Genomic DNA, 9,694 nt, shown 5'->3' with positions numbered 1-9,694 from the left:
CGCGCAACAGCAGTGAAAATGATGAATGAAAACAAAAAAGCACCACATGCTACAAACATACAAACAGAGTGTCAGAATTATGGCGGCTGCGCGAAAATCACACAGCCACGCATCATACAGGGATGACACACGCAGCTGTTAAGTGCCTTTTGCACACGCTCGTGTGAATCCGGCCTAAGCGATAGCTCCAGAAACTGAACCCCGCGCAAAACACAAATAATTGATGAGGTAGAATAAAGCAGCTCTCAAGGAGAAAATAAAAGTAAACTTCATCCCAGGTTTATTTTCTCAGTCCACATGGCAGTTACTACGGTTTTCCACAGACTTAAAGCAGAATAATAAATGTAGAAAATTATATATACACACAGGAAAATTATTTGGATATTTTCATTGTATATCCCAAAAAAATGTTCATTACAGGTTAAAAAAAATCGATTGTATTGAATGCTTGTTTGTTTTTTTCACGTATGACAGGAGAATAAATGCCCCTATATACAAGAATATAACTACTATAATACTGCTCCCTATATACAAGAATATAACTACTATAATACTGCCCCTATGTACAAGAATATAACTACTATAATACTGCCCCCTATATACAAGAATATAACTACTATAATACTGCCCCCTATATACAAGAATATAACTACTATACTACTGCCCCTATATACAGGAATATAACTACTATAATACTGCTCCTATATACAAGAATATAACTACTATAATACTGCCCCCTATATACAAGAATATAACTACTATACTACTGCCCCCTATATACAAGAATATAACTACTATACTACTGCCCCTATATACAGGAATATAACTACTATAATACTGCTCCTATATACAAGAATATAACTACTATAATACTGCTCCCTATATACAAGAATATAACTACTATAATACTGCCCCTATATACAAGAATATAACTACTATAATACTGCCCCCTATATACAAGAATATAACTACTATAATACTGCCCCTATATACAGGAATATAACTACTATAATACTGCTCCTATATACAAGAATATAACTACTATAATACTGCCCCCTATATACAAGAATATAACTACTATACTACTGCCCCCTATATACAAGAATATAACTACTATAATACTGCCCCTATATACAGGAATATAACTACTATAATACTGCTCCTATATACAAGAATATAACTACTATAATACTGCTCCCTATATACAAGAATATAACTACTATAATACTGCCCCTATATACAAGAATATAACTACTATAATACTGCCCCCTATATACAAGAATATAACTACTATACTACTTTCCCCTATATACAAGAATATAACTACTATAATACTGCCCCTATATACAAGAATATAACTACTATAATACTGCTCCTATATACAAGAATATAACTACTATAATACTGCTCCCTATATACAAGAATATAACTACTATAATACTGCCCCTATATACAGGAATATAACTACTATAATACTGCTCCTATATACAAGACTAACTACTATAATACTGCTCCTATATACAAGAATATAACTACTATAATACTGCTCCTATATACAAGAATATAACTACTATAATACTGCCCCTATATACAAGAATATAACTACTATAATACTGCTCCCTATATACAAGAATATAACTACTATAATACTGTCTCCTATATACAAGAATATAACTACTATAATACTGTCTCCTATATACAAGAATATATCTACTATAATACTGCCCCCTATATACAAGAATATATCTACTATAATACTGCCCCCTATATACAAGAATATAACTACTATAATACTGCTCCTATATACAAGAATATAACTACTATAATACTGCTCCTATATACAAGAATATAACTACTATAATACTGCCCCCTATATACAAGAATATAACTACTATAATACTGCCCCTATATACAAGAATATAACTACTATAATACTGCCCCTATATACATGAATATAACTACTATAATACTGCCCCTATATACAAGAATATAACTACTATAATACTGCCCCTATATACAAGAGTATAACTACTATAATACTGCTCCTATATACAAGAATATAACTACTATAATACTGCCCCTATATACAAGAATATATCTACTATAATACTGCCTCCTATATACAAGAATATAACTACTATAATACTGCCCCCTATATACAAGAATATAACTACTATAATACTGCCTCCTATATACAAGAATATAACTACTATAACACTGACCCCTATATACAAGAATATAACTACTATAAGGCTGGGTTCACACGTGGCGGAATTTCACTTAAATTCCGCTGCGGACACTCCGCAGCGTTAATCCGCAGCGGAGCCGTTTGTCCATTGACTTACACTTTAATTTAGCAGTGTTCGTTTAGACGAGGCGTAAAATTCCGCTGCGGAGCATAGGCTGCGGAGCGGAATTTGGTGTCCGCAGCATGCTCTGTCTCTTGCGGAGCAGTGGCGGACTCATGGCGGAATTTCTCCATTGACTTCAATGGAGATTCTAATTTCCGCAATGAAGTCCGCAGCTGTCATGCACATGTTATGTGTGCTGCGGATCCGTCTTGCTTTTTTAACTTGACATTTCTTCATTCTGGCTGGACCTATGTATTTCTAGGTCTACAGCCAGACTGAGGAAGTCAATGAGGCTCCCGTAATGACGGGAGCGTTGCTAGGAGACGTCTGTAAATAGTCACTGTCCAGGGTGCTGAAAGAGTTAAGCGATCGGCAGTAACTGTTTCTGCACCCGGGACAGTGACTACCGATCCCAATATACATGTATCTGTAAAAAAAAATGAAGTTCATACTTACCGAGAACTCCCTGCGTCTGTCTCCAGTCCGGCCTCCCAGGATGACGTTTCAGTCTAAGTGACGGCTACAGCCAATCACAGGCTAATAACAGGCTGCAGCGGTCACATGGACTGCCGCGTCATCCAGGGAGATCGGGCTGGATGCCGAAGGAGGGACGCGTCACCAAGACAACGGGCGGTAAGTATGAATTTCTTTGACTTTCACAAGGGAAAGTGCTGTCCCTTCTCTCTATCCTGCACTGAATAGGGAGAAGGGAAGTACTTTTACCGCAGTCCGCAGCAGCTAGTCCGCATCAATTTACTGCACATTTTGTGCAGATCCGCAGCAGAATCTGCAACGCAGATTCTGTGCGGCATTGATGCGGACAGTTGCGGAGGAAATCCGCCACGTGTGGTCATGCCCTAATACTGCCTCCTATATACAAGAATATAACAACTATAATACTGCCCCCTATATACAAGAATATAACTACTATAATACTGCCGCTATATACAAGAATATAACTACTATAATACTGCTCCTATATACAAGAATATAACTACTATATAATACTGCTCCTATATACAAGAATATAACTACTATATAATACTGCTCCTATATACAAGAATATAACTACTATAATACTGCTCCTATATACAAGAATATAACTACTATAATACTGCCCCCTATATACAAGAATATAACTACTATAATACTGCTCCCTATATACAAGAATATAACTACTATAATACTGCTCCTATATACAAGAATATAACTACTATAATACTGCCCCCTATATACAAGAATATAACTACTATAATACTGCTCCCTATATACAAGAATATAACTACTATAATACTGCTCCTATATACAAGAATATAACTACTATAATACTGCCCCTATATACAGGAATATAACTACTATAATACTACCCCTATATACAAGAATATAACTACTATAATACTGCCCCTATATACAAGAATATAACTACTATAATACTGCTCCCTATATACAAGAATATAACTACTATAATACTGCTCCTATATACAAGAATATAACTACTATAATACTGCTCCTATACACAAGAATATAACTACTATAATACTGCCCCTATATACAAGAATATAACTACTATAATACTGCCCCTATATACAAGAATATAACTACTATAATACTGCCCCTATATACAAGAATATAACTACTATAATACTGCCCCCTATATACAAGAATATAACTACTATAATACTGCCGCTATATACAAGAATATAACTACTATATAATACTGCTCCTATATACAAGAATATCACTACTATAATACTGCTCCTATATACAAGAATATAACTACTATAATACTGCTCCTATATACAAGAATATCACTACTATAATACTGCCCCTATATACAAGAATATAACTACTATAATACTGCCCCTATATACAAGAATATAACTACTATAATACTGCCCCTATATACAAGAATATAACTACTATAATACTGCCCCTATATACAAGAATATAACTACTATAATACTGCTCCTATATACAAGAATATAACTACTATAATACTGCTCCTATATACAAGAATATAACTACTATACTACTGCCCCCTATATACAAGAATATAACTACTATAATACTGCCCCTATATACAAGAATATAACTACTATAATACTGCTCCTATATACAAGAATATAACTACTATAATACTGCCCCTATATACAAGAGTATAACTACTATAATACTGCTCCTATATACAAGAATATAACTACTATAATACTGCCCCCTATATACAAGAATATAACTACTATAATACTGCCCCTATATACAAGAATATAACTACTATAATACTGCCTCCTATATACAAGAATATAACTACTATAACACGGACCCCTATATACAAGAATATAACTACTATAATACTGTCCCCTATATACAAGACAATAACTACTATAATACTGCCCCCTATATACAAGAATATAACTACTATAATACTGCCCTCTATATACAAGAATATAACTACTATAATACTGCTCCCTATATACAAGAATATAACTACTATAATACTGCTCCCTATATACAAGAATATAACTACTATAATACTGCCCTCTATATACAAGACTATAACTACTATAATACTGCCCCTATATACAAGAATATAACTACTATAATACTACTCCTATATACAAGAATATAACTACTATAATACTGCTCCCTATATACAAGAATATAACTACTATAATACTGCCCCTATATACAAGAATATAACTACTATAATACTGCTCCCTATATACAAGAATATAATTACTATAATACTGCTCCCTATATACAAGAATATAACTACTATAATACTGCTCGTATATACAAGAATATAACTACTATAATACTGCCTCCTATGTACAAGAATATAACTACTATAATACTGCTCCTATATACAAGAATATAACTACTATAATACTGCCCCTATATACAAGAATATAACTACTATAATACTGCTCCTATATACAAGAATATAACTACTATAATACTGCCCCTATATACAAGAATATAACTACTATAATACTGCTCCTATATACAAGAATATAACTACTATAATACTGCCCCCTATATACAAGAATATAACTACTATAATACTGCCCCTATATACAAGAATATAACTACTATAATACTGCTCCTATATACAAGAATATAACTACTATAATACTGCCCCTATATACAAGAATATAACTACTATAATACTGCTCCTATATACAAGAATATAACTACTATAATACTGTCTCCTATATACAAGAATATAACTACTATAATACTGCTCCCTATATACAAGAATATAACTACTATAATACTGCCCCCTATATACAAGAATATAACTACTATAATACTGCTCCCTATATACAAGAATATAACTACTATAATACTGCCTCCTATATACAAGAATATAACTACTATAATACTGCCCCCTATATACAAGAATATAACTACTATAATACTTCCCCTATATACAAGAATATAACTACTATAATACTGTCTCCTATATACAAGAATATAACTACTATAATACTGCTCCTATATACAAGAATATATCTACTATAATACTGCCACTATATACAGTGAAGGAAATAAGTATTTGATCCCTTGCTGATTTTGTAAGTTTGCCCCCCACTGTCAGAGTCATGAACAGTCTAGAATTTTTAGGCTAGGTTAATTTTACCAGTGAGAGATAGATTATATAAAAAAAAACTGAAAATCACATTGTCAAAATGATCTCTATTTATTTGCATTGTGCACAGAGAAATAAGTATGTGACCCCCGACCAACCATTAAGAGTTCAGCCTCCTCCAGACCAGTTACTGCTCCAAATCACCTTGGTGCCTGCATTATAGACAGCTCTTACATGGTCACCTGTATAAGAGACTCCTGTCCACAGACTCAATGATCAGTCTGACTCTAACCTCTACAATAACAAGAAAGGAGGGGGCAATTTAAGGCCCAAAAAGAATGTATGTGGATCGTTAAATTAGGATCGATAACGCCCGGTGGCCTCAATGAACAACTCAATTTTGCCGCGTTTCTCTAAAGTCCCTACCACCATATGTTTTTAATTGAATTTTAACTTTGTGTCTTTTATAACGGTACACAGGTATTTGATGCATCATTCGTCCTGACAGCCTCTTCTCAATAAGAATATGAACTTTTGAATTGGACCTTTGTGAAACATTGATGGAGAATACGGAATAGTTCTTTATATATTCACTCTGAACTTGCGCCCTCTATGGGGTGATCGCCTGCCGCCATGTTCCTCTATATCTATATTATTAACAAATCTTAAACCCTTTTTGGTTGTGCCTTTGCTGTTGGACGCGGCTTGTGCTCTCCACCACGCTCCACCGTCATTTCTGTGTTAGTATTTCATTCATTATCTGTGATTTCATTATTAGTGACCTTTTTATTTTTACTTCTCACTTTAGTTATTATTTTTCCTTGTTATTCCTGGGAGATTATTTCTTCCTCTTCTCTAATTCTGCGCTATTAGTCCGAATACATTATCCTTTTGTTTTTTTCACTTTATAATGAGTTAATTTTTGCTCTAATACATTCGTCTTTCACTAATATTCATTCTTATTTTTCTGCTACTCACTAATGCCCTCAGTCATGACTGTAGGCCTAGATTTTCAATATGGCTCTTAGATTTTACATTGCGGGGATAACACTGGCCGTCGGCACATATTTGGCCTTTTTTATTATGGTTAGTGTTTACACTTACCTTCTCCGTCCCCTTTTGTTTCTGGTCCAATGAGGTGCGCGCTTCTCCTGTACGTTGCCGGTGTGTGGCCGGCCCCATTCCCGCCCCCTATAGCGCACTGCGCATGTCTGTGATCCCTGTTCGCGTCGGAGATCCCGGATGTGCGCTCATGGCGCTGGGGGCTGGAGGTGGGGCATGCCTCACTTCCGGTTTCGGCGAGAGACGTGCGCTGTGATCTCCTTGCATCAACAGTTACTTCACCTGTGTCTCTCCCTATTTAAAGCTGCAATTTATTAGACACTGCATACCCCTTGAGGAAACACACCGCGAAACGCGCGTTGGGGTCTCTGTGCACGGATGTCAGACTTTCCTATCAACTACAAATGGGTAAGACTCTCCACAAGTAGAGGGGAAGGGTGATATATAGAGGGGAAGGGTGATATGTAGAGGGGAAGGGTGATATGTAGAGGGGAAGGGTGATATATAGAGGGGAAGGGTGATATATAGAGGGGAAGGGTGATATGTAGAGGGGAAGGGTGATATATAGAGGGGAAGGGTGATATATAGAGGGGAAGGGTGATATATAGAGGGGAAGGGTGATATATAGAGGGGAAGGGTGATATATAGAGGGGAAGGGTGATATGTAGAGGGGAAGGGTGATATGTAGAGGGGAAGGGTGATATATAGAGGGGAAGGGTGATATGTAGAGGGGAAGGGTGATATGTAGAGGGGAAGGGTGATATGTAGAGGGGAAGGGTGATATGTAGAGGGGAAGGGTGATATGTAGAGGGGAAGGGTGATATATAGAGGGGAAGGGTGATATGTAGAGGGGAAGGGTGATATGTAGAGGGGAAGGGTGATATATAGAGGGGAAGGGTGGATATATCAGTCCCTTTGACTGATGGTTACATGTTACCTAGTACTCCAATCTATCTCTGTACATTCCTATGCACTGCTTACCTGATGTCGGGGTATAGTAACTCGTTTTTACTATAACGGTTGCCACCCGCACCTCCCCATCATTTCCTGGATTGTTTTATACTCGCCCCATAGGTTATAGGTAGTCTGTGTTCACACTGGAACTGTATTTAGTCCTCCTGTCCTTTTTATACGTATGTCAATATGTGTTAATAAAGCAGTTTATTTTTGCTATATTTTTACTATATGGCTTCCATGCTCCTTTTCCCCTCCATTGTATAAATATATATATGGGAGTATGCTTTACTTTAATAGCATCTAGCCCCTTATTCTGAATTGCTATAGGAGCTATTTTGTATATATTACATACAGTGAGATGTATAGTGACACAACCAGCGCCTCTGCTACATACAGGGAGATGTATAGTGACACAACCAGCGCCCAGCACCTCTGCTACATACAGGGAGATGTAGTGACACAACCAGCGCCTCTGCTACATACAGGGAGATGTATAGTGACACAACCAGCGCCCGGCACCTCTGCTACATACAGGGAGATGTATAGTGACACAACCAGCGCCTCTGCTACATACAGTGAGATGTATAGTGACACAACCAGCGCCTCTGCTACATACAGGGAGATGTATAGTGACACAACCAGCGCCCAGCACCTCTGCTACATACAGGGAGATGTAGTGACACAACCAGCGCCTCTGCTACATACAGGGAGATGTATAGTGACACAACCAGCGCCCGGCACCTCTGCTACATACAGGGAGATGTATAGTGACACAACCAGCGCCTCTGCTACATACAGGGAGATGTATAGTGACACAACCAGCGCCCAGCACCTCTGCTACATACAGGGAGATGTAGTGACACAACCAGCGCCTCTGCTACATACAGGGAGATGTATAGTGACACAACCAGCGCCCGGCACCTCTGCTACATACAGGGAGATGTATAGTGACACAACCAGCGCCTCTGCTACATACAGGGAGATGTATAGTGACACAACCAGCGCCCAGCACCTCTGCTACATACAGGGAGATGTAGTGACACAACCAGCGCCCTGCTACATACAGAGAGATGTATAGTGACACAACCAGCGCCCTGCTACATACAGAGAGATGTATAGTGACACAACCAGCGCCCGGCGCCTCTGCTACATACAGGGAGATGTATAGTGACACAACCGGCGCCTCTGCTACATACAGGGAGATGTATAGTGACACAACCGGCGCCTCTGCTACATACAGAGAGATGTATAGTGACACAACCAGCGCCCGGCACCTCTGCTACATACAGGGAGATGTAGTGACACAACCAGCGCCTCTACTACATACAGGGAGATGTATAGTGACACAACCAGCGCCCGGCACCTCTGCTACATACAGGGAGATGTATAGTGACACAACCAGCGCCTCTGCTACATACAGGGAGATGTATAGTGACACAACCAGCGCCCAGCACCTCTGCTACATACAGGGAGATGTAGTGACACAACCAGCGCCTCTGCTACATACAGGGAGATGTATAGTGACACAACCGGCGCCTCTGCTACATACAGAGAGATGTATAGTGACACAACCAGCGCCCGGCGCCTCTGCTACATACAGAGAGATGTATAGTGACACAACCAGCGCCTGGCGCCTCTGCTACATACAGAGAGATGTATAGTGACACAACCGGCGCCTCTGCTACATACAGAGAGATGTATAGTGACACAACCAGCGCCTGGCGCCTCTGCTACA

The sequence above is a fragment of the Rhinoderma darwinii genome, chromosome 8, assembly GCF_050947455.1.
Source record: "Rhinoderma darwinii isolate aRhiDar2 chromosome 8, aRhiDar2.hap1, whole genome shotgun sequence".
Taxonomy (NCBI): Eukaryota; Metazoa; Chordata; class Amphibia; order Anura; family Rhinodermatidae; genus Rhinoderma; species Rhinoderma darwinii.
The sequence above is the reverse complement of the archived record's forward strand: the minus strand, read 5'-3'. Positions refer to the sequence as shown.